Source organism: Schistocerca serialis, chromosome 11 (genome assembly GCF_023864345.2).
Source record: "Schistocerca serialis cubense isolate TAMUIC-IGC-003099 chromosome 11, iqSchSeri2.2, whole genome shotgun sequence".
NCBI classification, from domain to species: Eukaryota; Metazoa; Arthropoda; class Insecta; order Orthoptera; family Acrididae; genus Schistocerca; species Schistocerca serialis.
In genome coordinates, this window is record NC_064648.1 from 132,660,298 (window position 1) to 132,673,080 (window position 12,783).

General features: G+C 41.6%; 1 protein-coding gene across 1 annotated transcript in view; it reads right to left on the bottom strand.

Annotated features, from left to right (window-relative positions):
• Positions 1-12,783, bottom strand: part of LOC126426941 (dephospho-CoA kinase) — a 42,744-nt gene that overhangs the window by 26,981 nt on the left and 2,980 nt on the right. The window lies entirely within an intron of this gene.

Genomic DNA, 12,783 nt, shown 5'->3' on the forward strand with positions numbered 1-12,783 from the left:
TCAATGAATACAAAAGTATCCTCCAATAGAGGTACAGGGCTCCCGCGGCTAGTCATAGCTGTCATTGAGCACGGATTATTACGGCTGCATGCGGCCAGGGGGCAGTGAGTTCGCTTTCCCCCTCCACGCGGGCTCCGAGCTGCCGCAGTGAGCACTCCGGCTCCCTGGAGCTCGGTTGGAACAGCCTGGTCTATAGTGTGTATCTGTTGCATGTATATCCTCCGAGTTTCTCAGCAAACCTGATAAATATATGAAGACAAGGTCAGCAAAATTCTTTACCTCACTATTAGAGACAGAAAACATTACAGTAACTTATACATCCCAGGCTAATTGCTGTCCCGAAGCCGGGTAAACATGGAGATTGTCCATGAAGTTGCTATCCCACTGCACTGTTCAGTGTGATATATGCGAGTAAACCTCTGGAGTGACTACTGCTTAATAGGATGGATCACATTACATATATTGTGATCCCTACAGAATGAGCCGACTGAAGCTGTGCAGAGCAAGTCCTGCATCTTACATCACATACTGAAGAGCACTTTTGGAAGAAGATGAAAGAATATGTTGCTTTCATAGATTTACCTGCCTGGAGACAACGCCTACTCTATAAACTGATTAATACACTACTAGCTATTAAAACTGCTACACCAAGAAGAAATGCAGACGATAAACGGATATTCATAGGACAAATATATTACACTAGAACTGACATGTGATTACACTTTCACGCAATTTGCGTGCATAGATCCTGAGAAATCAGTACCCAGAACAATCACCTCTGGCCGTAATAACGGCCTTGATACGCCTGGGCATTGAGTCAGAGCTTGGATGGCGTGTACAGGTACAGCTGCCCATGCAGCTTCGACACGATACCACAGTTCATCAAGAGTAGTAACTAGCATATTGTGACGAGCCAGTTGCTCGGCCAGTATTGACCAGAAGTTTTCAATTGGTGAGAGATCTGGAGAATGTGCTGGCCAGCGCAGCAGTCGAACATTTTCTGTATCCAGAAAGGCCCGTACAGGACCTGCAACATGCGGTTGTGCATTATCCTGCTGAAATGTAGGGTTTCGCAGGGATCGAATGAAGGGTAGAGCCATGGGTCGTAACACATCTAAAATGTAACGTCCACTATTGAAAGTGCTGTCAATGCAAACAAGAGGCGACCACGATGTGTAACCAATGGCACCCCATACCATCACGCCGGGTGATACGCGAGTATGGCGATGACGAATACACGCTTCCAATGTGCGTTCACTGCGATGTTGCCAAACACAGATGCGACCATCATGATGCTGTAAACAGAACCTGGATTCATCCGAAAAAATGACGTTTTGCCATTCGTGCACCCAGGCTCATCATTGAGTACACTATTGCAGGCGCTCCTGTCTCTGATGCAGCGTCAAGTGTAACCGCAGCCACGGTCTCTGAGACGATAATCCGTGCTGCTGCAAACGTCGTCGAACTGTTCGTGCAGATGGTTGTCGTCTTGCAAACGTCTCCATCTGTTCACTCAGGGATCGAGACGTGGCTGCACAATCCGTTAGAGTCATGAGGATAAGATGCCTGTCATCTCGACTGCAAGTGATACGAGGGCGTCGGGATCCAGCACAGCGTTCCGTATTACCCTCCTTAACCCACCGTTCCATATTCTGCTAACAGACATAGGATCTCGACCGATGCGAGCAGCAATGTCGCGATACGATAAACCCCAATCATGATAGGTTACAATCCGAACTTTATCCAAGTCGGAAACGTGATGGTACGCATTTCTCTTCCTTAAACGAGGCATCACAAGAAATCAGTTGGAAACTTTCCTCATGTCAGCACGTTTTAGGTGTCACCAATGGTGCCAACCTTGTGTGAATGCTCTGAAAAGTTAATCATTTGCATATCACAGCATCTTCTTCCTGTCTGTTAAATTTCGTGTCTGTAGCACGTCATCTTCATGGTGTAGCAATTTTAATGGCCAGTAGTGTATAACCCTATGCCAAAGGTTACAGACCTTATTTACAACAGGATTGGTAAAAGAGGATTAATGGTCAATGTGGGTAACAAGCAGAAGCCAGAAATTCTCTCAAAGTGGCTTACCTCGTTGCTTGGTATTAGCCCTAGTGCTCTTCAGCCCTTACAGTCCCAATATGGCAGACACATCATGTAAGAAATTTGGTTCTGCTGGCAACAGAAAAAAGTTACACTTTTTGAAACTGTAGAAGAAATCCCGACATCTGATCTTTCTGTACTGGCAGATTACTTCCAAAAATAGAAAACAGATGTGACTTGCTTCCACCTTAATAACAGCTCTGGATATCTATACTGATGACACGCCTGAACTACAATAATGAGCCAATATATCTGGTTGTCGCATTAAATAAAACTTAGTCTTTTAACCCTCGAGTGGGTGCACCTATTTATAATGTGCACCAGCCACAAAGTTATTTGTTTGTACTGTTCAATTGTTGTTTCACAATTATGTGCCCATGTCTATTCCCTCATTATTGCCTCAGCAAACACAGTGGTAAAGTGTGTTGTCACAAGTTCAAATGAGCAGCAGTAATATAAAATAAACAGCGAGCCAGGTGAGAAAAAATTTACGATTCATGCAACAAAGTGCCGCAGATCCGAGCTAGCTAAACCCACGATGAGGCAGTTGTCTACAAGATAATCAGTAAACAAATAAGCATTTGGGTGAGATCTGATGTGCCGAATGGGCCATTAATGTGAGGTAAGAATTTTACATGGCAACAAAATGATACAAGTAAAGTTTATTTTATTACTGTTTAATTAAAAATTGATTTAGCTCATATATTATAAGTTTATTTTATCAAAGTTTAATTTAACTAAGATTAAACTATGATTTTGCTCATACATGTTTACCTTCATAATAAAGACAGCGATTCTTTACATGTGTACAGTTTACATAGCACATATGCTCATGTTACGAAAATTGAGTCATCTGCTTGAGGGTTAAATTGCATCTGGCAAAAAATGCTACTCAGCTAAGGACAAGAAATAGTCTTGAAAAACTTTGTGGAACCGAGTGTAGATCTTCAGCAACAACTCTGCATACTTCTGCATTGAGCTCGATACATTCTGCAGCGGAATATTGAGCGCCAGCACGGTGAACTGCACTCACAGAAACAAAACTTATGTCCAACTTAATAATACTATGTTTATTATTTTGGAAACAATTATGGCTACTTCCACCATGTGGCTAACTGTGATGAATCATACTTCCCAAATCTGAAGGAAAGAAGCGTTGATCTGGGAACACAAGATCTTAGCCATCCCTACACTAGGGGTGCATTCTGAAATCAGTGATCTCAAATTCAAATGACTTTGTTCAAGACATCTCCTCTTGCATTTGTAAACATTCTCATTGGGGTTAACATCAATTCTTAGAGGAGAAAATGGCTCCAAAATGTCCCACCACTATGCCAGTTATTACATAGTATCATCGAGACAGGCGCTGGGTTTGATCAATCCCACACAATCTCAACTGATAATTTGGCATGAAGAGTTTGACAGAGTTCTGAAAGACATGAGTCGAAACAAGGCCCCGGGAGTAGACAACATTCCACTGGAACTACTGACGGCCTTGGGAGAGCCAGTCCTGACAAAACTCTACCATCTGGTGAGCAAGATGTATGAAACAGGCGAAATACCCTCAGACTTCAAGAAGAATATAATAATTCCAATCCCAAAGAAAGCAGGTGTTGACAGATGTGAAAATTACCGAACTATCAGTTTAATAAGCCACAGCTGCAAAATACTAACACTAATTCTTTACAGACGAATGGAAAAACTAGTAGAAGCCAACCTCGGGGAAGATCAGTTTGGATTCCGTAGAAACACTGGAACACGTGAGGCAATACTGACCTTACGACTTATCTTAGAAGAAAGATTAAGGAAAGGCAAACCTACGTTTCTAGCATTTGTAGACTTAGAGAAAGCTTTTGACAATGATGACTGGAATACTCTCTTTCAAACACTAAAGGTGGCAGGGGTAAAATACAGGGAGCGGCAGGCTGTTTACAATTTGTACAGAAACCAGATGGCAGTTATAAGAGTCGAGGGACATGAAAGGGAAGCTGTGATTGGGAAGGGAGTAAGACAGGGTTGTAGCCTCTCGCCGATGTTATTCAATCTGTATATTGAGCAAGCAGTTAAGGAAACAAAAGAAAAATTCGGAGTAGGTATTAAAATCCATGGAGAAGAAATAAAAACTTTGAGGTTCGCCGATGACATTGTGATTCTGTCAGAGACAGCAAAGGACATGGAAGAGCAGTTGAATGAAATGGACAGTGTCTTGAAAGGAGGATATAAGATGAGCATCAACAAAAGCAAAACGAGGATAATGGAATGTAGTCAAATTAAGTCGGGTGATGCTGAGGGAATTAGATTAGGAAATGAGACACTTAAAGTAGTAAAGGAGTTTTGCTATTTGGGGAGCAAAATAACTGATGATGGTCGAAGTAGAGAGGATATAAAATGTAGACTGGCAATGGCAAGGAAAGCGTTTCTGAAGAAGAGAAATTTGTTAACATCTAGTATAGATTTAAGTGTCAGGAAGTCATTTCTGAAAGTATTTGTATGGAGTGTAGCCATGTATGGAAGTGAAACATGGACGATAAATAGTTTGGACAAGAAGAGAATAGAAGCTTTCGAAATGTGGTGCTACAGAAGAATGCATAAGATTAGATGGGTAGACCACATAACTAATGAGGAAGTACTGAATAGAATTGGGGAGAAGAGAAGTTTGTGGCACAACTTGACCAGAAGAAGGGATCGGTTGGTAGGACATGTTCTGAGGCATCAAGGGATCACCAATTTAGTATTGGAGGGCAGCGTGGAGGGTAAAAATCATAGAGGGAGACCAAGAGATCAATACACTAAGCAGATTCAGAAGGATGTAGGTTGCAGTAGGTACTGGGAGATGAAGAAGCTTGCACAGGATAGAGTAGCATGGAGAGCTGCATCAAACCAGTCTCAGGACTGAAGACAACAACAACAATTTGGCATTGAAAACTCGCAGATTTGCTTTTTAAATGAGGTATGCTGTCTTCGCCAGCAATCAAATGCAGCACACTAAGGCATTGGGGAAGATTGCAGTGCCAGAACATATACAGGGTGTTATGAGTAATTCCTTATGTCAGTCTCAATTTCAGTCATATACAAGGACTAGATATTTGCCTGTAATTAAGTATTAAGTGTTTAACAACAGTGTAATGTAATTCAATATTATAATTTACTTAAATGCCATACACTAACTAAATAAATGTGTGTGATGTGTTGCACGGCAATGAGATAAATGGAATTTTGAAACCCGACACACAAACCACTCCTCTCAAATAGCAGGAAGAAGCTGCCAGGCTTTCATCCTCGTTCAACAAATGGACCAACACTGACAGTGTCATACAACCTCACATTGTGAACAAATGCAGACAGATTTGCGATTTAGTCCAGGACATTGAGATCTGGAGATCAGGAACTTCATGACACCATTTCTGCTCCTCGTGCCAGGTAAATATTGGAGGTAGAAATGTCTTCTACAATCAGGATTCAAATTGCTTACCTTTGAGTCTAGCACCACCACACATGGGTTCATTGGTGACTTCAGATCTGGAAGCAGGTTATAATAGGGATAGAGATCTATTATGAAATGGCAGATGAAACCTGTAATGTACCTGCTGCTAAGGGATGACTGGAGACTATGATACATGATTAGTGAATATCGAGATCAAAGAGTAGTTTTTTTTTTCACACTTACATAATTTTACAACCAGATGATGTTCCATTTCACTGAGTTGAGCAGGAATTTAATGTTTTATGTATATTTATATTATTTTGTGTTAACTTCAGTGTTTATAACATTTTACATTTCATTAATAGTTGCATGTAAATAAAAGACAAATACTTTCAACTGCTTTTGAATAAAAATATGTACCGAAAAATCATATATACTTAAATCTGAAGAATGACAATGTCCTTGTGAAAATGTCAATACTAAATTTGGAATGAATTTACATATAAATCTCCATAAAAAATGAACCTGTAAAATTTCAAACCATTATGTAATTCATTGGTATTTCACAAAAATCGGTAGTCTAGTTTCAAATATTCAGACTGAAACTAAATCGCACATAAGCACTATGAAAAATTTATACCACTTTGTAAATTAACAACTGAAATTTTATTCGGATGTTTTAATAATAATAATAATAATAATAATAACATACTACCATATTTTTAAAAATTTGTGGCTGAGGGGCTGCGTCAGCTTTCAGACAACACCACATACAAAGTTTGCCAAGGTAATCCCATTCCCGATGTCCAGGCGGAGCTTCAAGGAATCCTCAGAACCTTAGGCCCCCTGCAAAACAATTCACCTGACTCCATCAACCTCCTGACCCCACCGACACCCCGCACCCCTACCTTCTTCCCAAAATCCACAAACCCAATCATCCCGGCCGCCCCATTGTAGCTGGTTACCAAGCCCCAACAGAACGTATCTCTGCCTACGTAGATCAACACCTTCAACCCATTACATGCAGTCTTCCATCCTTCATCAAAAACACCAACCACTTTCTCGAACGCCTGGAATCCTTACCCAATGTGTTACCCCCGGAAACCATCCTTGTAACCATTGATGCCACTTCCTTATACACAAATATTCCGCACGTCCAGGGCCTCGGTGCGATGGAGCATTTCCTTTCACGCCGATCACCTGCCACCCTACCTAAAACCTCTTTCCTCATCACCTTAGCCAGCTTCATCCTGACCCACAACTTCTTCACTTTTGAAGGCCAGACATACCAACAACTAAAGGGAACAGCCATGGGTACCAGGATGGCCCCCTCGTACGCCAACCTATTCATGGGTCGCTTAGAGGAAGCCTTCTTGGTTACCCAGGCCTGCCAACCCAAAGTTTGGTACAGATTTATTGATGACATCTTCATGATCTGGACTCACAGTGAAGAAGAACTCCAGAATTTCCTCTCCAACCTCAACTCCTTTGGTTCCATCAGATTCACCTGGTCCTACTCCAAATCCCATGCCACTTTCCTTGATGTTGACCTCCACCTGTCCAATGGCCAGCTTCACACGTCTGTCCACATCAAACCCACCAACAAGCAACAGTACCTCCATTATGACAGCTGCCACCCATTCCACATCAAACGGTCCCTTCCCTACAGCCTAGGTCTTCGTGGCAAACGAGTCTGCTCCAGTCCGGAATCCCTGAACCATTACACCAACAACCTGACAACAGCTTTCGCATCCCGCAACTACCCTCCCGACCTGGTACAGAAGCAAATAACCAGAGCCACTTCCTCATCCCCTCAAACCCAGAATCCCCCACAGAAGAACCACAAAAGTGCCCCACTTGTGACAGGATACTTTCCGGGACTGGACCAGACTCTGAATGTGGCTCTCCAGCAGGGATACGACTTCCTCAAATCCTGCCCTGAAATGAGATCCATCCTTCACGAAAGCCTCCCCACTCCACCAAGAGTGTCTTTCCGCCGTCCACCTAACCTTCGTAACCTGTTAGTTCATCCCTATGAAATCCCCAAACCACCTTCCCTACCCTCTGGCTCCTATCCTTGTAACCGCTCCCGGTGTAAAACCTGTCCCATGCACCCTCCCACCACCACCTACTCCAGCCCTGTAACCCGGAAGGTGTACACGATCAAAGGCAGAGCCACATGTAAAAGCACCCACGTGATTTACCAACTGACCTGCCTACACTGTGATGCATTCTATGTGGGAATGACCAGCAACAAACTGTCCATTCGCATGAATGGACACAGGCAGACAGTGTTTGTTGGTAACGAGGATCACCCTGTGGCTAAACATGCCTTGGTGCACGGCCAGCACATCTTGGCACAGTGTTACACCGTCCGGGTTATCTGGATACTTCCCACCAACACCAACCTATCCGAACTCCGGAGATGGGAACTTGCTCTTCAATATATCCTCTCTTCCCGTTACCCACCAGACCTCAATCTCCACTAATTTCAAGTTGCCGCCACTCATACCTCACCTGTCATTCAACATCATCTTTGCCTCTGCACTTCCGCCTCGACTGACATCTCTGCCCAAACTCTTTGTCTTTAAATATGTCTGCTTGTGTCTGTATATGTGTGGATGGATATGTGTGTGTGTGCGAGTGTATACCCGTCCTTTTTTCCCTCTAAGGTAAGTCTTTCCGCTCCCGGGATTGGAATGACTCATTACCCTCTCCCTTAAAACCCACTTCCTTTCGTCTTTCCCTCTCCTTCCCTCTTTCCTGATGAGGCAACAGTTTGTTGCGAAAGCTTGAATTTTATGTGTATGTATGTGTTTGTTTGTGTTTCTATCGACCTGCCAGCGCTTTTGTATGGTAAGTCACATCATCTTTGTTTTTAAATTTATTAATACATCGTGCTCATGAAACTGTGGGCTCAGTATGTATTTGTAGGGCAGAGTATTTTGTTTGTATCAGGCACTGTATTTCTCTGTGTTGTTCAGTTGTCAGTTCTTTGATGAACTGTAGTAATTAAAGTTTGAAATAATGAGAAGTAGAAATATTTTTGTTTGCATCTCTAGCAGTAAAAGTGCACTTACCACGTCAGCAGCTTTTCCGTAGCTTGCTGTAGTTGTTAACTGTTTGCACATTGAACGCTGGGAAGCAAATAAGGCAGGTCACAGTGCATATGATTAGACCGGATGGGGGGAGCAATGAGAAATGTCGTCATGATGTCGAGCGTATGAAAGTAAAAGAATGGGGCCAGTGTCGTGCTTACATGTTTCGTGTAGGAATGTTGTCAGCACTTGCAGTGAAGCATAATGGGAACAAATGAAGGTGTGTCAGCTGTTTATGTTATGCATCCAATGAGAGAGGAGTAGGCACCCAGACGTGTTTTGAAGAAATATTTTTGGAAGAAATGGTAACACATTGCCGTAAATGAGGATTATAAATTTAATTGCTCCTTGTTTGAGTCACAGCCGTTTCAACTGTGCACACCAAGGACAGCATCACAATCCATGATATATTTGAAAAAGCAGCGAAATATTTCCCTTGTCTGTGTTGCTACACACTATTTTTATTTTATTTATTTACTTATTTATTTCATTCGTGTTCTGTAGACCCATTAGCGATAAATCGCTTGGGTGTAGAATGTGTATCTGCATGAGCATACTAAGTTAAGTGGATCAATGTTTTTTTTTAATTAAATCGTGGGAGCAGGTGGGTGGATCAATATTTATTAATATATTGAATGTGCGAATATTAATAATAAACATTGATCCACCTAACTTCTCGCACAATTTAATAAAAAAAATACACTGATCCTCTACTCAAAGTTGCAGCTTTTGCTGCACTTCAAGATGAGTACATCCACACAAACCTTTGACTCTTTAAGAGTCATTTTACCACCACATTTGATATATTTTGAAGTCTCTGCAATTAATCCACAAGACATGCACCAATGACTGATGTTGCCATGCAGAACTAAAACACTTAAATCAGTCCACTTTATAATACACGCGGCCATAATCACAAAATATTTCTCTCAAAACTCGCAAATACAATGAAAAACACAAACATGACATTGGCTTCATTTTTGATGGTAGAAATACATTGCCTCTGTTCTTGCCTCTCCTTGGTTATGTCACAGAATCATCTCACTAGCCACTAACCGCACAAACTGATGCATCCCCAACGTATGAGCAGTAGATAAGCACTGCCGCTTGCCCTGATCTAGAATTTAGCCATATATGAAGTTACATGGTAGCATAATGGAATATTGTAATATAAAACAGAACACTTCATAAAATTTATACTGTTCTTAAGGTACCTGCCTAACCACCTTCTCAGAAATAGGGACATTCTGAAACTACCTCACAAAGTTTTGAAAACGACTGCTCGGCTAGTCTACAGACTGATCCGTTACCACAGCCCGTTTTCCTTCAGTTGCATTTGTTGGCTTTGGCAACTCACAACCAAACTTTAACACTGAAAAATGAAACAATAGTCCAAGAAATCCTATCATACTCCAAGAAACATGCAGTACAAGAAATAAGACAGTCAGTAATCAACATCACTGCACATAACAGTCCGACCAATAATCACCAATCTCATTGTCCATGTTGAAAACAAAAGCAATCAATTCATATGTCCCACCAAACCAAGTCAATACATTCAACGACTTTCACTGGCTAACTTACCGCATATTATCACTTGATTGGCTACGACCAACAGAAACAAACAGCCAAAAAGAACATGCAGGGGATGAGCTGCAGACACCATAAGTGCACTTTACCCTCTTTAGTCGTGCCTTAATTTCTCAGGATCCGTTGATCCCCTGAAGTTAACACATAAACTGGAATATTCGATACGAGCTGTCGGCTATGACTGGTGATGTAGGAAACATGCAACAAATGCTGTAAACAACATGGCGACTATAATGCCACATCAGTGGTGATTTTTTCGAACGGGCTAAACTACAGGTAAGTCTGTCATCACAACTAGGTTTCTTAGTTTCACATTTGCTGGCTTCACCAAGTCACAAACAAACTTATCTACCAATCTAACCTACACCTCGTGCTAAGCTAAAGATCAGTCCATCACCACAACCACATTTTTTTGCTTTTATATTCACTGCAAAAAGGTGGGAACTTAAGGAGATGGGACCTGGATAAACTGACTAAACCAGAGGTTGTACAGAGTTTCATGGAGAGCATAAGGGAACAATTGTCATGAATGGGGGAAAGAAATACAGCAGAAGGAGAATGGGTAGCTCTGAGGGATGAAGTAGTGAAGGCAGCAGAGGATCAACTACGTAAAAAGACGAGGGCTCGTAGAAATCCTTGGGTAACAGAAGAAATATTGAATTTAATCGGTGAAAGGAGAAAATAAAAAAAATGCACTAAATGAAGCAGGCAAAAAGGAATACAAATGTCTCAAAAATGAGATCGACAGGATGTGCAAAATAGCTAAGCAGGGATGGCTACAGAACAAATGTAAGGCTGTAGAGGCTTATCTCACTAGGGGTAAGATAGATACTGCCTACAGGAAAATTAAAGAGACCTTTGGAGAAAAGAGAACCACTTGTATGAATAACAAGAGCTCAGATGGAAACCCAGTTCTAAGCAAAGAAGGGAAAGCAGAAAAGTGGAAGCAGTATATAGAGGGTTTATACAAGGGCGATGTACTTGAGGACAATATTATGGAAATGGAAGAGGATGTAGATGAAGATGAAATGGGAGATATGATACCGCGTGAAGAGTTTGACAGAGCACTGAAAGACCCGAGTCGAAACAAGGCCCCGGGAGTAGACAACATTCCATTAGAACTACTGACACCCTTGGGAGAGCCAGTCCTGACAAAACTCTACCATCTGGTGAGCAAGATGTATGATACAGGCGAAATTCCCTCAGACTTCAAGAAGAATATAATAATTCCAATCCCAAAGAAAGCAGGTGTTGACAGATGTGAAAATTACCGAACTATCAGTTTAATAAGTCACAGCTGCAAAATACTAATGCGAATTCTTTACAGACGAATGGAAAAACTGATAGAAGCTGACCTCGGGGAAGATCAGTTTGGATTCCGTAGATATATTGGAACACGTGAGGCAATACTGACTCTACAACTTATCTTAGAAGAAAGATTAAGGAAAGCCAAACCTACATTTCTAGCATTTGTAGACTTAGAAAAAGCTTTTGACAATGTTGACTGGAATACTCTCTTTCAAATTCTGAAGGTGGCAGGGGTAAAATACAGGGAGCGAAAGCCTATTTACAATTTGTACAGAAACCAGATGGCAGTTGTAAGAGTCGACGGACATCAAAGGGAAGCAGTGGTTGGGAAGGGAGTGAGACAGGGTTGTAGCATCTCCTCAATGTTATTCAATCTGCATATTGAGTAAATAGTAAAGCAAACGAAAGAAAAATTCGGAGTAGGTATTAAAATCCATGGAGAAGAAATAAAAACTTTGAGGTTCGCCAATGACATTGTAATTCTGTCAGAGACAGCAAAGGACTTGGAAGAGCAGTTGAACGGAATGGACAGTGTCTAGAAAGGAGGATATAAGATTAATCTCAACAAAAGCAAAATGTAGTTTATGTCGGGTGATGCTGAGGGAAGTACATTAGGAAATGAGACACTTAAAGGAGTAAAGGAGTTTTCCTATATGGGGAGCAAAATAACTGATGATGGTCGAAGTAGAGAGGATATAAAATGCAGACTGGCAGTGGCAAGGAAAGCGTTTCTGAAGAAGAGAAATTTGTTAACATTGAGTATTGATTTCAGTGTCAGGAAGTTGTTTCTGAAAGTATTTGTATGGAGTGTAGCTATGTATGGAAGTGAAACATGGACAATAAATAGTTTGGACGAAAAGAGAATAGAAGCATTCGAAATGTGGTGCTACAGAAGAATGCTGAAGATTAGATGGGTAGATCACATAACTAATGAGGAGGTACTGAGTAGAATTGGGGAAAGGAGGAGTTTGTGTCACAACTTTACAAGAAGAGGAGATCGGTTGGTAGGGCATATTCTGAGGCATCAAGGGATCACCAATTTAGTACTGGAGGGTAGTGTGGAGGGTAAAAATCATAGAGGGAGACCAAGAGATGAATACACTAAGCAGATTCAGAAGGATGTATGTTGCAGTATGTGACGCTTGTACATGATAGAGTAGCATGGAGGGCTGCATCAAACCAGTCTCAGGACTGAAGACCACAAAAACAACAAACATTTACTGAATTCACCAATTATCAACAAAACTGTCAAAGTGTGCA